The 26,233-nt window shown below is 40.8% G+C and overlaps 1 protein-coding gene across 4 annotated transcripts in view; it reads right to left on the minus strand.

The window, feature by feature from the left end:
- TTF2 (transcription termination factor 2) overlaps window positions 1-23,719 on the minus strand; it is a 534,153-nt gene extending 510,434 nt beyond the window's left edge. For 3 of the 4 annotated variants that reach the window (XM_053705754.1, XM_053705753.1, XM_053705751.1), the window contains exon 1: window positions 23,682-23,719. The gene's annotated coding sequence lies outside the window, so the exon portion shown is untranslated. Of the gene's footprint in view, window positions 1-11,182; window positions 11,419-23,681 lie in introns of those variants that run through there. The other variant, XM_053705752.1, reaches the window with a different exon arrangement.
- Between the last annotated feature and the right edge of the window lie 2,514 nt (window positions 23,720-26,233).

Raw genomic sequence — 26,233 nt, forward strand, 5'->3', positions numbered from 1 at the left:
CTCACCATCCCCCCAGTTCAGCAAATACAAATATACAAAGTAACTCACCATTCCCCCAGTTCAGCAAATACAAATATACAAAGTAACTCACCATTCTATCAGTTCAGCAAATACAAATATACAAAGTAACTCACCATTCCCCCCAGTTCAGCAAATACAAATATACAAAGTAACTCACCATTCCCCCAGTTCAGCAAATACAAATATACAAAGTAACTCACCATCCCCCCCAGTTCAGCAAATACAAATATACAAAGTAACTCACCATTCTATCAGTTCAGCAAATACAAATATACAAAGTAACTCACCATCCCCCCCAGTTCAGCAAATACAAATATACAAAGTAACTCACCATTCTATCAGTTCAGCAAATACAAATATACAAAGTAACTCACCATTCCCCCCAGTTCAGCAAATACAAATATACAAAGTAACTCACCATTCCCCCCAGTTCAGCAAATACAAATATACAAAGTAACTCACCATTCCCCCAGTTCAGCAAATACAAATATACAAAGTAACTCACCATTCCCCCAGTTCAGCAAATACAAATATACAAAGTAACTCACCATTCCCCCAGTTCAGCAAATACAAATATACAAAGTAACTCACCATTCTATCAGTTCAGCAAATACAAATATACAAAGTAACTCACCATCCCCCCAGTTCAGCAAATACAAATATACAAAGTAACTCACCATTCCCCCCAGTTCAGCAAATACAAATATACAAAGTAACTCACCATTCCCCCCAGTTCAGCAAATACAAATATACAAAGTAACTCACCATCCCCCCCCCAGTTCAGCAAATACAAATATACAAAGTAACTCACCATTCCCCCAGTTCAGCAAATACAAATATACAAAGTAACTCACCATTCTATCAGTTCAGCAAATACAAATATACAAAGTAACTCACCATCCCCCCAGTTCAGCAAATACAAATATACAAAGTAACTCACCATTCCCCCCAGTTCAGCAAATACAAATATACAAAGTAACTCACCATCCCCCCAGTTCAGCAAATACAAATATACAAAGTAACTCACCATTCCCCCAGTTCAGCAAATACAAATATACAAAGTAACTCACCATTCCCCCCAGTTCAGCAAATACAAATATACAAAGTAACTCACCATTCCTCCCAGTTCAGCAAATACAAATATACAAAGTAACTCACCATCCCCCCAGTTCAGCAAATACAAATATACAAAGTAACTCACCATCCCCCCAGTTCAGCAAATACAAAAATATACAAAGTAACTCACCATTCTATCAGTTCAGCAAATACAAATATACAAAGTAACTCACCACTCTATCAGTTCAGCAAATACAAATATACAAAGTAACTCACCATTCCCCCCAGTTCAGCAAATACAAATATACAAAGTAACTCACCATTCTATCAGTTCAGCAAATACAAATATACAAAGTAACTCACCATTCCCCCAGTTCAGCAAATACAAATATACAAAGTAACTCACCATTCTATCAGTTCAGCAAATACAAATATACAAAGTAACTCACCATTCCCCCCAGTTCAGCAAATACAAATATACAAAGTAACTCACCATTCTATCAGTTCAGCAAATACAAATATACAAAGTAACTCACCATTCCCCCAGTTCAGCAAATACAAATATACAAAGTAACTCACCATCCCCCCCAGTTCAGCAAATACAAATATACAAAGTAACTCACCATTCTATCAGTTCAGCAAATACAAATATACAAAGTAACTCACCATCCCCCCCAGTTCAGCAAATACAAATATACAAAGTAACTCACCATTCTATCAGTTCAGCAAATACAAATATACAAAGTAACTCACCATTCCCCCCAGTTCAGCAAATACAAATATACAAAGTAACTCACCATTCCCCCCAGTTCAGCAAATACAAATATACAAAGTAACTCACCATTCCCCCAGTTCAGCAAATACAAATATACAAAGTAACTCACCATTCCCCCAGTTCAGCAAATACAAATATACAAAGTAACTCACCATTCCCCCAGTTCAGCAAATACAAATATACAAAGTAACTCACCATTCTATCAGTTCAGCAAATACAAATATACAAAGTAACTCACCATCCCTCCAGTTCAGCAAATACAAATATACAAAGTAACTCACCATTCCCCCCAGTTCAGCAAATACAAATATACAAAGTAACTCACCATCCCCCCAGTTCAGCAAATACAAATATACAAAGTAACTCACCATTCCCCCAGTTCAGCAAATACAAATATACAAAGTAACTCACCATTCCCCCAGTTCAGCAAATACAAATATACAAAGTAACTCACCATTTCCCCAGTTCAGCAAATACAAATATACAAAGTAACTCACCATTCCCCCAGTTCAGCAAATACAAATATACAAAGTAACTCACCATTCCCCCCAATTCAGCAAATACAAATATACAAAGTAACTCACCATTCTATCAGTTCAGCAAATACAAATATACAAAGTAACTCACCATTCTATCAGTTCAGCAAATACAAATATACAAAGTAACTCACCATTCCCCCCAGTTCAGCAAATACAAATATACAAAGTAACTCACCATTCTATCAGTTCAGCAAATACAAATATACAAAGTAACTCACCATTCCCCCAGTTCAGCAAATACAAATATACAAAGTAACTCACCATTCTATCAGTTCAGCAAATACAAATATACAAAGTAACTCACCATTCCCCCCAGTTCAGCAAATACAAATATACAAAGTAACTCACCATTCTATCAGTTCAGCAAATACAAATATACAAAGTAACTCACCATTCCCCCAGTTCAGCAAATACAAATATACAAAGTAACTCACCATTCTATCAGTTCAGCAAATACAAATATACAAAGTAACTCACCATTCTATCAGTTCAGCAAATACAAATATACAAAGTAACTCACCATTCCCCCAGTTCAGCAAATACAAATATACAAAGTAACTCACCATTCCCCCAGTTCAGCAAATACAAATATACAAAGTAACTCACCATTCTATCAGTTCAGCAAATACAAATATACAAAGTAACTCACCATCCCCCCCAGTTCAGCAAATACAAATATACAAAGTAACTCACCATTCCCCCCAGTTCAGCAAATACAAATATACAAAGTAACTCACCATTCCCCCCAGTTCAGCAAATACAAATATACAAAGTAACTCACCATTCCCCCCAGTTCAGCAAATACAAATATACAAAGTAACTCACCATTCTATCAGTTCAGCAAATACAAATATACAAAGTAACTCACCATTCCCCCCAGTTCAGCAAATACAAATATACAAAGTAACTCACCATTCTATCAGTTCAGCAAATACAAATATACAAAGTAACTCACCATTCTATCAGTTCAGCAAATACAAATATGTATTAAGGCTCTTTATAAGCACACAGGAGGGCCTTCTCTTCAGCTAGTACATACGTATATTACACAGTTCGCACACCGCCTGTCTTCCCAAACCACAGCTTAGCAAATACAAATATACAAAGTAACTCACCATTCTATCAGTTCAGCAAATACAAATATACAAAGTAACTCACCATTCCCCCCAGTTCAGCAAATACAAATATACAAAGTAACTCACCATTCCCCCCAGTTCAGCAAATACAAATATACAAAGTAACTCACCATTCCCCCCAGTTCAGCAAATACAAATATACAAAGTAACTCACCATTCCCCCCAGTTCAGCAAATACAAATATACAAAGTAACTCACCATTCCCCCCAGTTCAGCAAATACAAATATACAAAGTAACTCACCATTCCCCCCAGTTCAGCAAATACAAATATACAAAGTAACTCACCATTCCCCCCAGTTCAGCAAATACAAATATACAAAGTAACTCACCATTCCCCCCAGTTCAGCAAATACAAATATACAAAGTAACTCACCATTCCCCCCAGTTCAGCAAATACAAATATACAAAGTAACTCACCATTCCCCCCAGTTCAGCAAATACAAATATACAAAGTAACTCACCATTCCCCCCAGTTCAGCAAATACAAATATACAAAGTAACTCACCATCCCCCCAGTTCAGCAAATACAAATATACAAAGTAACTCACCATCCCCCCAGTTCAGCAAATACAAATATACAAAGTAACTCACCATCCCCCCAGTTCAGCAAATACAAATATACAAAGTAACTCACCATCCCCCCCAGTTCAGCAAATACAAATATACAAAGTAACTCACCATCCCCCCCAGTTCAGCAAATACAAATATACAAAGTAACTCACCATTCTATCAGTTCAGCAAATACAAATATACAAAGTAACTCACCATTCCCCCCAGTTCAGCAAATACAAATATACAAAGTAACTCACCATTCCCCCAGTTCAGCAAATACAAATATACAAAGTAACTCACCACCCCCCCCAGTTCAGCAAATACAAATATACAAAGTAACTCACCATTCTATCAGTTCAGCAAATACAAATATACAAAGTAACTCACCATTCCCCCCAGTTCAGCAAATACAAATATACAAAGTAACTCACCATTCCCCCCAGCTTAGCAAATACAAATATACAAAGTAACTCACCATCCCCCCAGTTCAGCAAAAACAAATATACAAAGTAACTCACCATTCCCCCAGTTCAGCAAATACAAATATACAAAGTAACTCACCATTCCCCCAGTTCAGCAAATACAAATATACAAAGTAACTCACCATTCCCCCCAGTTCAGCAAATACAAATATACAAAGTAACTCACCATTCCCCCCAGTTCAGCAAATACAAATATACAAAGTAACTCACCATTCCCCCCAGTTCAGCAAATACAAATATACAAAGTAACTCACCATTCCCCCCAGTTCAGCAAATACAAATATACAAAGTAACTCACCATTCCCCCCAGTTCAGCAAATACAAATATACAAAGTAACTCACCATTCTATCAGTTCAGCAAATACAAATATACAAAGTAACTCACCATTCCCCCCAGTTCAGCAAATACAAATATACAAAGTAACTCACCATTCCCCCAGTTCAGCAAATACAAATATACAAAGTAACTCACCATTCTATCAGTTCAGCAAATACAAATATACAAAGTAACTCACCATTCCCCCCAGTTCAGCAAATACAAATATACAAAGTAACTCACCATTCCCCCCAGTTCAGCAAATACAAATATACAAAGTAACTCACCATTCTATCAGTTCAGCAAATACAAATATACAAAGTAACTCACCATTCCCCCAGTTCAGCAAATACAAATATACAAAGTAACTCACCATTCTATCAGTTCAGCAAATACAAATATACAAAGTAACTCACCATTCCCCCCAGTTCAGCAAATACAAATATACAAAGTAACTCACCATTCCCCCCAGTTCAGCAAATACAAATATGTATTAAGGCTCTTTATAAGCACACAGGAGGGCCTTCTCTTCAGCTAGTACATACGTATATTACAAATGCAGCCTTTTGCTTACATGCGCCAATGACACCAGAAGGGGTCACAGTGATATCAGGGGTCAGAGGTTACTGATAGGACTGAAGGAAGGGGGGGGGCCAACTCTCACAAGCAGTTATTCACTAATATGCAAGTACTTCCTGGGCTTACTATCTGAGTGTGCAGTAAACTCATGACACCCCAGGTGCCTCATTACATATATGTCAGATCATGGGACACTGTAGTTACACAACATAATTCTCTGCATCTTTTAGCTGGTCCATAGTAACTCTGTCAAGTTCGATTCTAACACGTGAAATATAATACTTCAAGGCTGTAATCAGATGATGATGGCTCCCCGCTGACCCATTTTTCCACATTCCATACTCCAGGTAGGAAGACAGCACACTGGATACGTAGGGCATAGAAGGACACTTACCAAGTCCCAATTATAATTAAAAATTCACACAGTTACCAGCCTCCACATTTTATTTAAAAGACCTTTTTTTTTTACAACTGGGCCCATATGTACAAGCAAACAGCGTTTCAGGCCTGCAAAAGGCTGTGTGGGTGTCACACAGACTAGTCCGGGCACAGGGTGTGGGTGTCACACAGACTAGTCCGGGCACAGGGTGTGGGTGTCACACAGACTAGTCCGGGCACAGGGTGTGGGTGTCACACAGACTAGTCAGGGCACAGGGTGTGGGTGTCACACAGACTAGTCAGGGCACAGGGTGTGGGTGTCACACAGACTAGTCAGGGCACAGGGTGTGGGTGTCACACAGACTAGTCAGGGCACAGGGTGTGGGTGTCACACAGACTAGTCAGGGCACAGGGTGTGGGTGTCACACAGACTAGTCAGGGCACAGGGTGTGGGTGTCACACAGACTAGTCAGGGCACAGGGTGTGGGTGTCACACAGACTAGTCAGGGCACAGGGTGTGGGTGTCACACAGACTAGTCAGGGCACAGGGTGTGGGTGTCACACAGACTAGTCAGGGCACAGGGTGTGGGTGTCACACAGACTAGTCAGGGCACAGGGTGTGGGTGTCACACAGACTAGTCAGGGCACAGGGTGTGGGTGTCACACAGACTAGTCAGGGCACAGGGTGTGGGTGTCACACAGACTAGTCAGGGCACAGGGTGTGGGTGTCACACAGACTAGTCAGGGCACAGGGTGTGGGTGTCACACAGACTAGTCAGGGCACAGGGTGTGGGTGTCACACAGACTAGTCAGGGCACAGGGTGTGGGTGTCACACAGACTAGTCAGGGCACAGGGTGTGGGTGTCACACAGACTAGTCAGGGCACAGGGTGTGGGTGTCACACAGACTAGTCAGGGCACAGGGTGTGGGTGTCACACAGACTAGTCAGGGCACAGGGTGTGGGTGTCACACAGACTAGTCAGGGCACAGGGTGTGGGTGTCACACAGACTAGTCAGGGCACAGGGTGTGGGTGTCACACAGACTAGTCAGGGCACAGGGTGTGGGTGTCACACAGACTAGTCAGGGCACAGGGTGTGGGTGTCACACAGACTAGTCAGGGCACAGGGTGTGGGTGTCACACAGACTAGTCAGGGCACAGGGTGTGGGTGTCACACAGACTAGTCAGGGCACAGGGTGTGGGTGTCACACAGACTAGTCAGGGCACAGGGTGTGGGTGTCACACAGACTAGTCAGGGCACAGGGTGTGGGTGTCACACAGACTAGTCAGGGCACAGGGTGTGGGTGTCACACAGACTAGTCAGGGCACAGGGTGTGGGTGTCACACAGACTAATCAGGGCACAGAGTGTGGGGGTCACACAGACTAATCAGGGCACAGAGTGTGGGGGTCACACAGACTAATCAGGGCACAGAGTGTGGGGGTCACACAGACTAATCAGGGCAGAGTGTGGGGGTCACACAGACTAATCAGGGCACAGAGTATGGGGGGGTTACACAGACTAATCAGGGCACCGAGTGTGGGGGTCACACAGACTAATCAGGGCACAGAGGGTGGGTGTCACACAGACTAATCAGGGCACAGAGGGTGGGTGTCACACAGACTAATCAGGGCACAGAGTGTGGGTGTCACACAGACTAATCAGGGCACAGAGGGTGGGTGTCACACAGACTAATCAGGGCAGAGTGTGGGTGTCACACAGACTAATCAGGGCACAGAGGGTGGGTGTCACACAGACTAATCAGGGCACAGAGTGTGGGTGTCACACAGACTAATCAGGGCACAGAGTGTGGGTGTCACACAGACTAATCAGGGCAGAGTGTGGGTGTCACACAGACTAATCAGGGCACAGAGGGTGGGTGTCACACAGACTAATCAGGGCACAGAGGGTGGGTGTCACACAGACTAGTCAGGGCACAGGGTGTGGGTGTCACACAGACTAGTCAGGGCACAGGGTGTGGGTGTCACACAGACTAGTCAGGGCACAGAGTGTGGGTGTCACACAGACTAGTCAGGGCACAGAATGTGGGTGTCACACAGACTAGTCAGGGCACAGAGTGTGGGTGTCACACAGACTAGTCAGGGCACAGAGTGTGGGTGTCACACAGACTAGTCAGGGCACAGAGTGTGGGTGTCACACAGACTAGTCAGGGCACAGAGTGTGGGTGTCACACAGACTAATCAGGGCACAGAGTGTGGGGGTCACACAGACTAATCAGGGCACAGAGTGTGGGGGTCACACAGACTAATCAGGGCACAGAGGGTGGGTGTCACACAGACTAATCAGGGCAGAGTGTGGGGGTCACACAGACTAATCAGGGCACAGAGTATGGGGGGGTTACACAGACTAATCAGGGCACGGAGTGTGGGGGTCACACAGACTAATCAGGGCACAGAGGGTGGGTGTCACACAGACTAATCAGGGCACAGAGGGTGGGTGTCACACAGACTAATCAGGGCACAGAGGGTGGGTGTCACACAGACTAATCAGGGCAGAGTGTGGGTGTCACACAGACTAATCAGGGCACAGAGGGTGGGTGTCACACAGACTAATCAGGGCACAGAGTGTGGGTGTCACACAGACTAATCAGGGCAGAGTGTGGGTGTCACACAGACTAATCAGGGCACAGAGGGTGGGTGTCACACAGACTAATCAGGGCACAGAGGGTGGGTGTCACACAGACTAGTCAGGGCACAGAGTGTGGGTGTCACACAGACTAATCAGGGCACAGAGGGTGGGTGTCACACGGACTAATCAGGGCACAGAGGGTGGGGGTCACACAGACTAGTCAGGGCACAGAGTGTGAGGGGTCACACAGACTAATCAGGGCACAGAGTGTGGGTGTCACACAGACTAATCAGGGCACAGAGGGTGGGTGTCACACAGACTAATCAGAGCAGAGTGTGGGGGTCACACAGACTAATCAGGGCACAGAGTATGGGGGGGTCACACAGACTAATCAGGGCACAGAGTGTGGGGGTCACACAGACTAATCAGGGCACAGAGTGTGGGGGTCACACAGACTAATCAGGGCACAGAGGGTGGGGGTCACACAGACTAATCAGGGCACAGAGGGTGGGGGTCACACAGACTAATCAGGGCACAGGGTGTGGGTGTCACACAGACTAATCAGGGCACAGAGTGTGGGTGTCACACAGACTAATCAGGGCACAGAGGGTGGGTGTCACACAGACTAATCAGGGCAGAGGGTGGGGGTCACACAGACTAATCAGGGCAGAGGGTGGGGGTCACACAGACTAATCAGGGCAGAGGGTGGGGTCACACAGACTAATCAGGGCACAGAGTATGGGGGGGTTACACAGACTAATCAGGGCACAGAGTGTGGGGGTCACACAGACTAATCAGGGCACAGAGTGTGGGTGTCACACAGACTAATCAGGGCACAGGGTGTGGGGGTCACACAGACTAATCAGGGCACAGAGTGTGGGTGTCACACAGACTAATCAGGGCACAGAGGGTGGGTGTCACACAGACTAATCAGGGCAGAGTGTGGGGGTCACACAGACTAATCAGGGCAGAGTGTGGGGGTCACACAGACTAATCAGGGCACAGAGTGTGGGTGTCACACAGACTAATCAGGGCACAGAGTGTGGGTGTCACACAGACTAATCAGGGCACAGAGTGTGGGTGTCACACAGACTAATCAGGGCACAGAGGGTGGGTGTCACACAGACTAATCAGGGCACAGAGGGTGGGTGTCACACAGACTAATCAGGGCACAGAGTGTGGGTGTCACACAGACTAATCAGGGCACAGAGTGTGGGTGTCACACAAACTAATCAGGGCACAGAGGGTGGGTGTCACACAGACTAATCAGGGCACAGAGGGTGGGTGTCACACAGACTAATCAGGGCACAGAATGTGGGTGTCACACAGACTAATCAGGGCACAGAGTGTGGGTGTCACACAGACTAATCAGGGCACAGAGTGTGGGGGTCACACAGACTAATCAGGGCACAGAGTGTGGGGGTCACACAGACTAATCAGGGCACAGAGTGTGGGGGTCACACAGACTAATCAGGGCACAGAGTGTGGGGGTCACACAGACTAATCAGGGCACAGAGTGTGGGGGTCACACAGACTAATCAGGGCACAGAGTGTGGGGGTTGTCAAGGTATTTGAAATATTATTAAATAATATATAGAGGTATATTTGTCTTTATTTAATAGATCTGTGGATATGAACATGGTCTGTAGGACAAAGGATTAGATCTCCCCCACTCCAATTGCACAGGAGACATTCTTGACTGAAAGGAGAACAAAGGATTATCTCTGGGAGATATCACACACTCAATATGTTAAATTATGCAATTGTATAATTTAGCAAGGAACTAAAATATAACATAGTTTCAGGATACAGGCAAATATATGGAGACGAAATGTCTGAATTACCCTTTTGGAACTGATCAAAATCATGGAGAGACAGCTTTTATGCACATGGTGTTAATTTTTAAATACACATCTGCACTGCTGGCTAAACAGGAAATATGCTGTTTTAAAGACTCTTACAACTCCTCATGGATTGACCCCATGTGGAGCAATAAAGGCCTTGGAAAACACAGACAAATGCTAAGGTGTGACTCTGGAAGTTCACGTAAGCAGACAGCAAATAAACATTTTTTTTTTCTCTCTCTGTTTAAATACATGCCCCAGAATGTATTAAATATAGAAATTTGGGAAATTGTCTAAATTCTATATTATTATTACATGGGTATTTGCTAAGCTTGGGAGGTAACTGTTTTAGTCAGTCAAAAATGTGTAATAACCTCTGTTTTTGCTTATATTTTTCAGACAGATAAATTCAGATATACATAGAAATGATATATATGTTTTGAAAACACAAAAGATCTTACTTAGCCTCTGTGTTTTTAAGAATATAAATAAATACTTATGGACCATACACATACTAATGATTGGATCATCTCTAATAATTATTTCTATTTTTATTGCAGACAACCATTGGTCATGAGCATCAATCTTAGAAAGAGACGGAATGCCGCATGAAATGAATTAAGTCATATCATATAAACATACAAATAAATGTTTATAAAGTTTCACATACATCTTTTAAAATATAGTGAGATGAAAATATGGAAGTTACTTTGATGTGATATGACTATGAGATATATATTTGATGTGATATAACTATGAAATATAAGTTATTTTAATATAATGTTAGATATGTGATGTTTCATATCAAAATGATCAGAAAATTCATTAAGATATAACTTATCCAAAACAAATATTATGAATAGTTGTCGCAGTAAATTATGATAAAAATTAATAACCATTTCATAGAAATACTGACTTAAGCTGTTTCAAATGTTGCTGTGTCTGTTTGTGCTGCCACCTGGTGTTACGTTGCGAGAACTACAGCCAGAAGGTTCTTTCTGGCTGTTAAAAATGAAATTTCCAAGGGCCAATCCGATTTAGACTTCCCAGATAACCAATGGGAAGGTCAGCTCCCGTAGTGCCACCCACATGATGTCATCAATGATTATATAATGGGAGTGTTGAATGCACAAGAGAGAGTTGTCTGTAACTTGTTGAAAATTAGTGATCTGATTTTGGCTGCGATATACCTAAAAAAAAAAAAAAGTTCACTTCAGCAAGGAGCTTAAAACTTATCCTTGATTTGTGCAAAAACCTTCTTTCAAATGAGATGACCTAAAGACCGCTACGAATTGGATCTGTTGCAAAACATTGGGAACCGGATTGCTGTTTATTTGGGTGATGCATACAAGGGTTTTGTAAGATAAGTTATATGCATAGTCAATTTGTATTTAATAGATTTAAAGAAATAGTGTGTTTTAATTAGCATTTCACAGCCTATATATATATTGTTTAAATCTGCGTCTGATTGACCAAGTAACTCATCTATGCAAGTTCTGATATTGTCAGTTAATTTTGTATTAGGATAAATTGCAGTTAAATAGCAGAATATATATTATCCTATTGTTTTATAAACACTGTTTAGAATTGTATTGCTTGGATGTTAAAGGTTTTTAGTCCCATTGTGTTAAATAAATAAAAGGCTGAATTGTGAAGGTATATTTTTCTGGGTTTTGTAAGAAGGATAGCATATCTTAAGAGTTGGTTTTACGCATATAAACTTTTATTTAGTTTCCTTTTACTGCAAATATAGTTCAATATGTTTATGGATATTAACTAAATAAAAGAATTCAGATATTTATATTAATTGTATGGTCTAGTAGGTGCATGGTTGATAAGGGTTTCTATTTCTTTGTATTGTGTTTATAACCCTGCCATAAACTTATATATATTATTTGGATAGCACTACTAAGATTTTCATAAATATACTGACATAATAATTGGAGGCACTTTTTCTGAGATTTATTAATATTCCATCATAATTGATATAATATATTTGTAAGTAAATAGAAATTATTATAAAAGAGAAAAAAAATAAATTCATATTTCGATATTAATATTTTAAAGATATAATTTTTTTTTTGAGAAGTTGAAATATTAATTTTCATGTTTCGAGATTGACATTAATATCTTGAAATATTATTAAAGATTAATTTTGAAAAATTAATAAAAATATTAATTTTTCATATTTCAAAATTAATCAAAAATATTAATTTTTCATATTTTCAAAGTTAATCAAAAATATTGATTTTTCATATTTCGGAATATTAATTTTTCATATTTCAAAATTAATAATATTTTTTTTTTGAAATATAAAATTTTTCTCTCTTTTTATTGGCAAAAAATTGTATTAGCATTTTAGTTAAATAAATACTAAACCAATACAATAATGTCTGTAGCCAGAAGTGACTCATTTAATTCTATACATAGCAATGAAATTGGTCCCATAACCATACCTATTACTAAAGGTCAGGTCCTTAAGAAAGATATCTTAAGTTACCTTAAAGGGAAGTTTAATATTGCGGGTGAATTAAATGATTTTATGGATATGCTTGAAACTAGGGCTAAAAATATTACCGTTAATAATAATATGTGGAATGAAGAGAATGAATTCTTCCAGGAATTATTAATGATTAATCAATGCAAAGCTCCCATAAAGCGAGACGAACTAATACTAAAATCCTGGCCCCTTTTAATATGCATAATTGACGAAATGTCGTTTTGTGTCACAGACAAACGATTGCAAATACAGGAGCTAGAAAATAGTATTCGTTCCTCGCGCAGACGCGAAGAGGGTTTAAAAACAGCCAAAAATAAAATGGATGAATTTGCCCAAAACCTAGCCACCTTAGATAAGCACAATATGGACTTAATCGCGCAGATACAAGATTTAAATAAACAGCTTGCGCAAAGCCAGAGAGAATTAAGCGATTTAAAAAGGTCATATCGCCATAATGAAAACCCCTATATTAGCAATGAGAATAATACAGATAATGCTAACTCCTTTAGCGAACGCGTCAGGGACGAGGTACGAAAATATATAGAACAACATAGACAAATGACCCCTAACGGGTCAGAAGTAGATTTCCCAAATAGACAATCCCCTCAGGATGTAAATCCAGAGGACAGCTGTAGCGCAGCTGATGCGGGGGAGGGAAACTCTAACAGAGAATCCCAAAATAAGTCTGATAAAGTCTATGATTCCCATAAAATAATCACCTTCGTACAACGCGCAGTACCTATATTCTCCAATAAGGGAACAACATCTGTAATTGATCATTTACAGGCTTTTGAAAATGCGTTAGCTATAATGAATGTTACAAGTGAGAAATTGAAAATTGAATTTCTGCCTTGGGTATTTGACAGTAAGCATCACAAATTCTTTGCTTCACTAAAGGATATGAATATTCATTCCTGGAATGGGGTAAAACAACAATGCAGAAAAGAATTCGGGCAATATCGCACTAAAACTGCCGCAAAAATAGCGGTATATGGTTTAAAGTGTCGTGCGAATCAGAGTCCAGTCGAATTCCTTTCTGTATTGAAAAATGCGTACAGTATGGCTGAAGATAATCCCAGATTTGATGGCTCAGAATTTGTAAATTTATTTTTTGAAGCATTGCCTACACCCATCAAAATCAACTTAGCTAGAGATTTTGATGAGGACTGCTCATTGGAATGGCTGATCAAAGAGAGTACGAAGTTATACTCTATTCAGCAGTCCAGTGAGCAGGGGGTTAAAAATGAGTCAAAACCCAAAATTGTGGCAGAAACTAGGGTGTCACCTAGCCCCCTCAATTTGGAGTCCAACAAGAGGACTTATGCAGAGGTGGCCAGTCAAAACAGGCCATCTCCACAGAGGTTTAATTCTGCCCCTCCCCCTACACAGGTTGAGGCGCAGGGAGACTATAACCAAAGTGGGGGACATAATCAGGTGAATAATTACTCACAAAGAGAATACTCACCGAATAATTGGTATCCGCGCAAGGGTAGATACAATAGACGGCGAAGATATTCTCAGGGTAACCAGACACCCCAGGTATATAATGCTCCCCAAAGTACTAATGCTGAACAAGCTGAACCCCAGGGGCAACCACGCCAGAATAGAAATAGTGGCCCTGATTCTGAGGGAACCCAATGGTCCAGGAATCAGTACAATGGGGCACCAAGAGATAGGCCCAGGGGTAGAGGTAACTTGTACAATCAGGTAGATATGCTGTTTACCCAATTAAATCGGTTGAGCGAACAAATCGCTAATATGAGTCAAAAATCTACGGCTCAGCAACCGAACAATACTTTTTTAGGGGTACAGCCAGTGGTCAGCAGTGGACCACAGGCACAGTCATAAATACTGCAGTATCACCTGAAGGGGAGGGGAGAGATATACAAAATGTAGTAATAAATATCAATGATACTAATCATGTTATCTCCCCACAGACCGGAAACGGACAAATTAGCTGTGACAATGAGCGACATCAGCCGGGAAAAATTAACCAAACTTTTCCTCTGCAGTGTTCTCTTAACATTATTTCCACAGATGCAGTACACAAGAACCCAGCTGACCTTGTCATAGGGGAAACAGGTAGGTATGAAATTTCCTCTGCATCGAATGACACAGCGGATCCAGGTAAAACGTGGCGAAGCCCACAGATGTACAAGAATGCAAATTTTATGTGTGAAATGATAGAAACTACAGGAAGATATTATGTACTAGTTGAGCTGCAAGATTCAGTCTCCAACCCTATCAGGGGATTAATTGACACTGGGTCACAGGCAACTATCTTATCCCACAGGTACTACACACAGCTAAATGAGCTAACACCCCACAAACCCAAAATAAGAGAATTTGACGGTTCTCTAATAGGTGTTGGGGGTGACTCCCTAAAAGTCTACGGTACTGCCTGGTTAAAATTTAAATTGGGGAACAGGGTCATAAGACACCCTGTCATTATAGTGGATCTGCCAACTGATCGTTTAATTATTGGTAGTGATCTCCTGAAACGATTAAGCACCATAATTGATTGCATAAATAATGTAATCTGGTCGCAAGTTAAACGGCCTATCAATTATGAAAAATCTGGTATATCTCGCACCCGACACAGCTGTCACGTGGTGGAAGAGAAACCAGATGCTGTGGAGATTCATTTCAGGAATAACTCTACACCTGAAATCACTATTCTGCAAATAGATGATCAGACTCCTTTTAGTGGCTCTGATGGTAATACTTTTAAAATATCGCCTGGAAAGATAGCGAATATTTCCCTAGATAGCGATGTATTAACCATATCACTCCACAAGGGGGATCATAAAATCCCTAAAGGGGGAGACCATGCTCAATACCTTACAGGGATTGAGAGAGTTAAAGAGGATCTATTTATCCCTATACAAGTGCATGACCTTGGTAAAACCAAGTATGCTAAAATAAATTTAAAACAGGAAGCTAGCTATATAAGCGAAGGTTTATTAGCGCAAATAGCTGAACCTAAAGTGATTAAATATCTTTCTCCCCAAGACCACTGTGTCAACGGCCTGGATGACAGGTCTGAAAGCTATAACATCACAGCTAAGTGCTTATTATCTATCTCTATTGGTAATAAGTCAGTGAAGCACCTGTTTTTAGTTTTAAATACTCCCTATAATCAAATATACATTGGCAATGATATCTTACATAGATATGCCATACAAATAGATTTGATTAATTCTTGCCTCTGGAGCAGGTTAAAGGGGGACCCTGAAGTATTTCAGGATGAAAATGCAGCCCTGAAATCAAACCAGCAATTGCCATATGCTGTGAATATGCAGGTATCTAGCGATGTTATAATTCCTGCTGGGGCTGATAAATTTCTTTTACCCTTACAGGTAAAGAGAGGTCAGAAATTAAAAACTTCTGAAACACTGATTTGCCTCTCCCATAGAATACAAAATCTGGGTGTCTCAGTAACCTACACTCCTATGGTGAATATTGGAACTGTTCCAATAAATATTATTGTGCATAACATGACCCCACAGGATATAACATTATCCAAGGGAACTACCATAGGATATGCACTGGAATCAAGTTATTACACTTTTGGATTCCAGAATAATGTAATTGGGCTAATACCTGAAGGATACCTAACTGAAGAACAATTAATAGAACAATCCTTTGCATCTATGCCAGAGGGTCTATTTAATATTCAGTCTATTTATCCCTTCAGCTCAGAGGAAGGCATCTGTAAAATTGAAGAAGCCTCTCTAGTGTTTGATCAGCCAATCAAACAGCAAGATTACCCCAATACCCAGAGTCATGGGAGCAATGTAAATTATAATCAAGGGGATCTCACCTCTAGACTGGAAGAAGCCTATGAAATAGGACAGCCTGAAATCTTTCCAGGATTTCAGCAAATAGTCGAAGAGCAAATATCCTTAGCTAATGGCTGTTCCAGCGATGATGAACGCCAACAGCTGCGAGAACTCCTAATGGAATACAAGGATATTTTCGCTAAGGATTCTTATGACTGTGGTACCACAGACTTGCACATTGCAAGAATACAAACAGATCCTAATGCGCCACCTGTATTTGTCAAACAATACAGACTTCCCTTAGCCTCATATGATTCTCTTGCAGAGATCATAAGGAATTTGGAAGAAAGAGGTATTATCAGACAGGTGCACAGCTCTTATAATAATCCTATTCTAGGTGTCCTTAAGCCCAATGGACAATGGCGTTTGTGTGCTGACTTAAGACAGCTAAACAAACGAGTATACATGTCTGGCTGGCCTGTACCATACATTGACCAGTGCCTAGCACAAATGCAGGGATCCAAAATATTCACTGCCATTGATTGTGCACAGGGATATTGGACCATAAAGGTACATGAAGAGGACCAATATAAGCTAGCATTCTCCTTCCAAAAGATTCAGTATGCATTCCAGAGACTTCCATTTGGATACATAAATTCTGGACATGAATTTGCTGTATTCATGCATAAGGCTATGCCTGACGCACTGGAAAGGGGGACCTTATCTTATGTGGATGATGTTTTAATCAAAAGCACAGACTTTGAAAAACACATTGCAGAGCTTAAACACGTCCTCAGCCAACTTAAAAGGGCAGGTGTCAAATTATCCCTGCAAAAAGCTCAATGGTGCCGCACTCGTGTAAACTTCTTGGGACATGAAGTTACCTCTGAAGGATTAAATCCCCAAAAGAAAAAGGTGGAAGCTATAGTGAATTCTAAAAACCCAACTAACTTAAAGGAATTGAGATCATTCCTGGGTATGACAAATTATTCTCGCAAATTCATTGATAATTATGCGGAATTAGCTAAACCACTACTACTTCTTCTAAAGAAAGATGTGGAATGGCACTGGAGTGAGTCTCAAGAGACAGCCATCAGAGAGCTGAAGAGAAAACTCACTCAAGCACCTTGCTTAGCGTACCCTGAAGGTGGTAAACCTTTCTTCTTAGAGACAGGTTACACAGATATAAGCATGAGTGCTGTGTTATACCAAAAGCATGATAATTTGAACAAAGCCATTGCTTATGCGAGCAAAAATCTATCCCCAGTAGAAATAAAATTTAGCGATTGCGAAAAAGCCCTCTTATCTACTGTATGGGCTCTACAAAATTTCCGCAGCTATATACAGGGCGAGAAAATTATTGTAGAAACGGCCCACCAGCCTTTGCTATATTTGCAAAGTGAGAGAATAAGAGATGGGAATTTGTCTAATAGCCGCATAACAGCGTGGACTCTTTCCTTGCAAGGCTGGCCATTAGAAATTCGCTACAAGCAGAATAAAAAGAATCCAGTCGCACAAGGACTTGCTGAGCTCCACGACTGTACTGATAGAGATCCTGGGGAAGAATTATCAGAAGATGATTCTCTGGAGGAACAATTGCTTTCACCATATAAAATGTACAATGAGGACCATTGCCAAACACTACCTTGGGTGTATGTTGATGGTTGTTCTTACCATGCCACTATTGATAATGAGCGCAGACTAGTTGCTGGCATTGGTATAACTGGGGCAAATGGATTCCCAAATTTATCTATAGGTTTCAACATTGGACCAAGATCCAGTCAAGTTGCTGAACTAACTGCTGTTTTCAAAACCATTGAAATGGCTATTGAACATGGTATTCATAAATTTGTGATCATAACTGACTCAAATTATGTGCGTGACAGTTTTGTTGAATACCTGCCAACTTGGAAAAGAAATGGCATGCAGAAAAGCAATAACAAACCAGTCAAGCATGGCAAATTGTTCTGCGAGATTGATAATCTGGTAGTATCCAATGATTTAACCATACACTGGAAAAAGACCAAGGGTCATTCCAGAGTTTTAGGTCCTGATAAGGAAGGCAATGACCTTGCGGATTCATTAGCCAAACAAGGAGCCATAACTGGAGAACTCCTTAATATTGACCATTTAATGGGTGCAATTCAGGTAGAAGCCATTACCAGAAACCAGGCAAAACAACAGAGTGAGCCTAATTTGGTACAATGGAGTCAGGATTCTCCTAGTGAGGACCTGATCACTAGTCAAAAAGAAGACCCCATTGTAGGCATCTTCTATAAACACATAGAAGATCCTGAAAGCAACCCCATCTCAAAAGATGATTGTATTGGCAAAGAAGATCTGAGAATCTTAATAAAATCTAAATCACAATTCAAATTACAGGATGGTTTGTTAATTAGAACCTCCAAAACTGGCATCCAACAGTGGGTAGTACCCACCAAGTTCAGAGGTCTAATGCTTCAACATGCCCATGATGCTCCCACATCTGGTCATCGCGGTGCCAAACTCACGTACGAAATATTGCGTGATTATGCTTTTTGGCCACACATGTTGAAAGATGTTCAAACCTACTGTCAAGGGTGTTTAATCTGTCCACAGTTCCAACCCACTGCACCAACGCATAGAGCGCCATTGCAGAAAAGGGGGATGGTAATGCCATGGTCAGATATACAAATTGATTTTATTGGCCCGGTAACAAGATCATCAAGAGGTAACAAATACATGTTAACCGTAACATGCCTGTTCACTAAATGGGTAGAGTGCATTAGTGCACCTAACAATAGTGCTGAAACATGTGCAGCATTGCTCATCAACCATGTATTTTCCAGATTCGGTTTGCCCCAAAGAATCGAATCAGATCGGGGGACCCACTTCACTAGCGAAGTAATGACAAAAATGTGGAAAATACTAGGGGTTAAAAGAAAGCTCCATATTGCTTATAGAGCTGCCTCAAGTGGTGGTGTAGAGCGTTACAACCAGTCCATTGTTAAAATCCTCAAAAAGTTTGTGAGTGAAACAGGTAAAGACTGGGATGTAAAACTACCTCTAGTCTTAATGGCATTAAGAGCAACTCCAAGTAGTGCTACCAAGATGTCACCTTTTGAACTGATGACTGGTAGAAGAATGGTTCTACCTCAGCATCTGCTATACCGTACATCAGACCAAAACTTGATAAACGCTGCTAATACACATCAATATGTGGAGAACTTAAGAAAACACCTGCAATATGCCTTTGCATTTGCTCAAAGGAATTTAGAAAGAGCCGCAACTGCCACTAAAACCTATTATGACCTCAAAACATCCAAAAAGGAATATGAAATAAATGATAAAGTTTATCTTTATAACTTTGGAAGAGATCAGGTTAGGGAGAAGAAATTTCTTCCCTCATGGAAAGGTCCTTTCGTCATTACTGACAAAATATCTCCAGTGGCCTATAAAATACGGATCCCCAAAAATGAAAGTTTCATAGATAAATGGGCCCATATCAATCAATTGCGAGCGTGTCATCCCAGATCCCAACTACAAGTCATAGAGGGAGAATGAAGTGTCATATCCCCAAATGAACTAAAGACATACTATAGTTTAAAGATGCCTAACTGATAAACATGAAGGTTCAAAATTGACAGACTATCTACATAGAAGACTGTCCATGATGTGTACGGTCAACATCCTCACCAAATACCACTAACTTTGATCCAATTCAAATACATGTGTCCTACATATTTTTGAATTGGAAAGGGGGATTTATGTCAAGGTATTTGAAATATTATTAAATAATATATAGAGGTATATTTGTCTTTATTTAATAGATCTGTGGATATGAACATGGTCTGTAGGACAAAGGATTAGATCTCCCCCACTCCAATTGCACAGGAGACATTCTTGGCTGAAAGGAGAACAAAGGATTATCTCTGGGAGATATCACACACTCAATATGTTAAATTATGCAATTGTATAATTTAGCAAGGAACTAAAATATAACATAGTTTCAGGATACAGGCAAATATATGGAGACGAAATGTCTGAATTACCCTTTTGGAACTGATCAAAATCATGGAGAGACAGCTTTTATGCACATGGTGTTAATTTTTAAATACACATCTGCACTGCTGGCTAAACAGGAAATATGCTGTTTTAAAGACTCTTACAACTCCTCATGGATTGACCCCATGTGGAGCAATAAAGGCCTTGGAAAACACAGACAAATGCTAAGGTGTGACTCTGGAAGTTCACGTAAGCAGACAGCAAATAAACATTTTTTTTTTCTCTCTCTGTTTAAATACATGCCCCAGAATGTATTAAATATAGAAATTTGGGAAATTGTCTAAATTCTATATTATTATTACATGGGTATTTGCTAAGCTTGGGAGGTAACTGTTTTAGTCAGTCAAAAATGTGTAATAACCTCTGTTTTTGCTTATATTTTTCAGACAGATAAATTCAGATATACATAGAAATGATATATATGTTTTGAAAACACAAAAGATCTTACTTAGCCTCTGTGTTTTTAAGAATATAAATAAATACTTATGGACCATACACATACTAATGATTGGATCATCTCTAATAATTATTTCTATTTTTATTGCAGACAACCATTGGTCATGAGCATCAATCTTAGAAAGAGACGGAATGCCGCATGAAATGAATTAAGTCATATCATATAAACATACAAATAAATGTTTATAAAGTTTCACATACATCTTTTAAAATATAGTGAGATGAAAATATGGAAGTTACTTTGATGTGATATGACTATGAGATATATATTTGATGTGATATAACTATGAAATATAAGTTATTTTAATATAATGTTAGATATGTGATGTTTCATATCAAAATGATCAGAAAATTCATTAAGATATAACTTATCCAAAACAAATATTATGAATAGTTGTCGCAGTAAATTATGATAAAAATTAATAACCATTTCATAGAAATACTGACTTAAGCTGTTTCAAATGTTGCTGTGTCTGTTTGTGCTGCCACCTGGTGTTATGTTGCGAGAACTACAGCCAGAAGGTTCTTTCTGGCTGTTAAAAATGAAATTTCCAAGGGCCAATCCGATTTAGACTTCCCAGATAACCAATGGGAAGGTCAGCTCCCGTAGTGCCACCCACATGATGTCATCAATGATTATATAATGGGAGTGTTGAATGCACAAGAGAGAGTTGTCTGTAACTTGTTGAAAATTAGTGATCTGATTTTGGCTGCGATATACCTAAAAAAAAAAAAGTTCACTTCAGCAAGGAGCTTAAAACTTATCCTTGATTTGTGCAAAAACCTTCTTTCAAATGAGATGACCTAAAGACCGCTACGAATTGGATCTGTTGCAAAACATTGGGAACCGGATTGCTGTTTATTTGGGTGATGCATACAAGGGTTTTGTAAGATAAGTTATATGCATAGTCAATTTGTATTTAATAGATTTAAAGAAATAGTGTGTTTTAATTAGCATTTCACAGCCTATATATATATTGTTTAAATCTGCGTCTGATTGACCAAGTAACTCATCTATGCAAGTTCTGATATTGTCAGTTAATTTTGTATTAGGATAAATTGCAGTTAAATAGCAGAATATATATTATCCTATTGTTTTATAAACACTGTTTAGAATTGTATTGCTTGGATGTTAAAGGTTTTTAGTCCCATTGTGTTAAATAAATAAAAGGCTGAATTGTGAAGGTATATTTTTCTGGGTTTTGTAAGAAGGATAGCATATCTTAAGAGTTGGTTTTACGCATATAAACTTTTATTTAGTTTCCTTTTACTGCAAATATAGTTCAATATGTTTATGGATATTAACTAAATAAAAGAATTCAGATATTTATATTAATTGTATGGTCTAGTAGGTGCATGGTTGATAAGGGTTTCTATTTCTTTGTATTGTGTTTATAACCCTGCCATAAACTTATATATATTATTTGGATAGCACTACTAAGATTTTCATAAATATACTGACAGGGTCACACAGACTAATCAGGGCACAGAGTGTGGGGGTCACACAGACTAATCAGGGCACAGAGGGTGGGTGTCACACAGACTAATCAGGGCACAGAGGGTGGGTGTCACACAGACTAATCAGGGCACAGAGGGTGGGGGTCACACAGACTAATCAGGGCACAGAGGGTGGGGGTCACACAGACTAATCAGGGCACAGAGGGTGGGGGTCACACAGACTAATCAGGGCACAGAGTGTGGGGGTCACACAGACTAATCAGGGCACAGAGTGTGGGGGTCACACAGACTAATCAGGGCACAGAGTGTGGGGGTCACACAGACTAATCAGGGCACAGAGTGTGGGGGTCACACAGACTAATCAGGGCACAGAGTGTGGGGGTCACACAGACTAATCAGGGCACAGGGTGTGGGGGTCACACAGACTAATCAGGGCACAGAGTGTGGGGGTCACACAGACTAATCAGGGCAGAGTGTGGGGGTCACACAGACTAATCAGGGCACAGAGTGTGGGGGTCACACAGACTAATCAGGGCACAGAGTGTGGGGGTCACACAGACTAATCAGGGCACAGAGTGTGGGGGTCACACAGACTAATCAGGGCACAGAGTGTGGGGGTCACACAGACTAATCAGGGCACAGAGTGTGGGGGTCACACAGACTAATCAGGGCACAGGGTGTGGGTGTCACACAGACTAATCAGGGCACAGAGTGTGGGGGTCACACAGACTAATCAGGGCAGAGTGTGGGGGTCACACAGACTAATCAGGGCACAGAGTGTGGGGGTCACACAGACTAATCAGGGCAGAGTGTGGGGGTCACACAGACTAATCAGGGCAGAGTGTGGGGGTCACACAGACTAATCAGGGCACAGAGTGTGGGGGTCACACAGACTAATCAGGGCACAGAGTGTGGGTGTCACACAGACTAATCAGGGCACAGGGTGTGGGTGTCACACAGACTAATCAGGGCACAGGGTGTGGGTGTCACACAGACTAATCAGGGCACTGTTGCTCTGAGGGTAAATTAGGTGAGAAGCAGATGAAATGTCTGACCGTGAGTGAGATAAAAATAAGACCACGCCGCGTGTCTGCTGCAGTGAGTAGGTAGTGCGTGGGTGAGTGTCCCTCACGAGTGGTTTATCACACACGTCCCTGACTGACACACAAACTTACCTCAGTACCTCAACTTCAATTCAAGTTCAGTATTGTGGGTCCCGGCGAGATGACGAAATCTAGAAACCACCAATCAGCAGTCGATTTCCACCCCTTTCGAATTACGTTCCCCAATCGCACCAATTACAGTCGCCGGGGGGCAGATCCTACACAAAAATACTCAATAGGTCAATGAATGTATCTATTGACTTTCTTACAGCCAATCAACTATCAATGTCCATAATGATTGACAGCTACAGTAGCTAATCAGCATTGCAGGCCAACCATAAGGGCGGTGTATTTTAAACAAATATAAAATGTTCGGTGCAGCTACTTCACATTCACAGACACAGTGTGTGCGCGTGCGTTATAACATACTGATTCCTGAAGTTAGAGGTTCACGAGACGAGCGGAAAGCTCGTACTCGGGGTCTTTTGTGTGTGCGCGGGAAAGTTGGGCCCATGCTCTATGTACTTTATTTAGACGGCAATTATAGAGCTTTATTTAGATTGCAGTCTATGGTTCATATGGGATTGTGTCTCACTACTAGCTGCAGCTCCCAGGCTGCCCTGCATATGTTATTAGCCTGACATTATTGTTGCCATAGTAATAAGTTACACTAAAACAGAGGATGCTGAAGTTGGCTTTCTATTCCCCCAGCATCTTATTCAGGTAGTCAGCTTCTTGTTCATGAAAGTAATTATTAAACAACAATTAGCAAGGTTAATATGATAGTAATCATGACATTTGGCACCATAATTCCCATGCATTTCAATGGGGAATTCTAAATAAGTAACCAAGCTTTTACTCTATTAAAACCATCTTGGCTCACTCTCATTGGGCTGGTTTTATGCTAATTGGGAATCCCTCTATATAAACAATGATATCTAGCCTGAGCTAAATGATACTGATTGTATGGCAGACAGGAGGCTTTATATTTTATGCATAAATCTTTACTGACTTCCAAAACAGCAGCAAAGAACCAGTAACATGGGAACAAAAACAGCCAATCAGCAATGAGCAGATAATATAACCAACAAAAAACAACCAATCAGCACAAAGCAGATAATATAACCAACAAAAAACAACCAATCAGCACAAAGCAGATAATATAACCAACAAAAAACAACCAATCAGCACAAAGCAGATAATATAACCAAGAACAGGAAATGGCTTCCTCTTTGCTGCCAGCCAGCAAGTGATGTTTCCTAGTCTATATACAATATATTTTTTCCTTCTAAGCCATAGAAATGTAATGACTGTCATTGCTTAAAAGTGTATTACTAATTTTGTAGCATTATATCCTTAACATTGTGTCTACACCTATAGCAGCATAACTTCAAACCATAGATCGAGTTCCGATTAGTTAACTCACCCCCACTACCATAACGAGTCCTCTACACCAACTGAGTTATTCAAATTCAAAAGTTCGATTTCTATCATTAGAAATGGCCGTCTAGCTCCTCTTATAAACAACATCATAGACTCTCTTATTTTCAATGCTCCAATCAAAAGTTGATCACCGGTTAAAAATCTGTCTCGGGCTTTCGTATTTTCACGCATGCGCAGCAGCATAGGAACCAAAAAAACGGAACTCAAATATATATTAAATTTGAACACAAATCAAATTCAGTGGAAAAGCTATTTAGAGTATAAGTATAGAGTGAAGCGGCGATCACATTAATTAATTAAATATTATTTTGCAATTGTTAAAATCCTAATTTTATTCAAGAGCAATATGTTGCTGTTTTTTTGCGGAGGCTGTATGTTCCAGATGCGCGGACGGACTTCCGGTTACGCAAAACACTATGGCCTAGATTTGGAGTTTTGTCGGTAACGACCCGAAAAACTAACACCGGCTTTTTTCTGGCCGCACCATAAAAATAACTCTGGTATCGAGAGTCCACATAAAGGCTGCGTTAGGCTCCAAAAAAGGAGTGTAGAGCATTTTTAACGCAGCTTCAACTCTCGATACCAGAGTTGCTTACGGACGCGGCCAGCCTCAAAAACGTGCTCGTGCACGATTCCCCCATAGGAAACAATGGGGCTGTTTGAGCTGGAAAAAAAACCAAACACCTGCAAAAAAGCTGCGTTCAGCTCCTAACGCAGCCCCATTGTTTGCTATGCGGTAACCCTTCCTACGTCTGCACTTAACACTCTAACATGTACCCCGAGTCTAAACACCCCTAACCTTACACTTATTAACCCCTAATCTGCCGCCCCCTGCATATTATTATTAACCCCTAATCTGCCGCTCCGTAAACCGCCGCTACTTACATTATCCCTATGTATCCCTAAACTGCTGCCCCTAACACCGCCGACCCCACACTCTGTGCCCTGACTAGTCTGTGTGACCCCCACACTCTGTGCCCTGATTAGTCTGTGTGACACCCACCCTCTGTGCCCTGATTAGTCTGTGTGACACCCACCCTCTGTGCCCTGATTAGTCTGTGTGACCCCCACCCTCTGTGCCCTGATTAGTCTGTGTGACCCCCACACTCTGTGCCCTGATTAGTCTCTGTGACACCCACATTCTGTGCCCTGATTAGTCTGTGTGACACCCACACTCTGTG

The sequence above is a fragment of the Bombina bombina genome, chromosome 3 (assembly GCF_027579735.1).
Source record: "Bombina bombina isolate aBomBom1 chromosome 3, aBomBom1.pri, whole genome shotgun sequence".
Classification (NCBI taxonomy): Eukaryota; Metazoa; Chordata; class Amphibia; order Anura; family Bombinatoridae; genus Bombina; species Bombina bombina.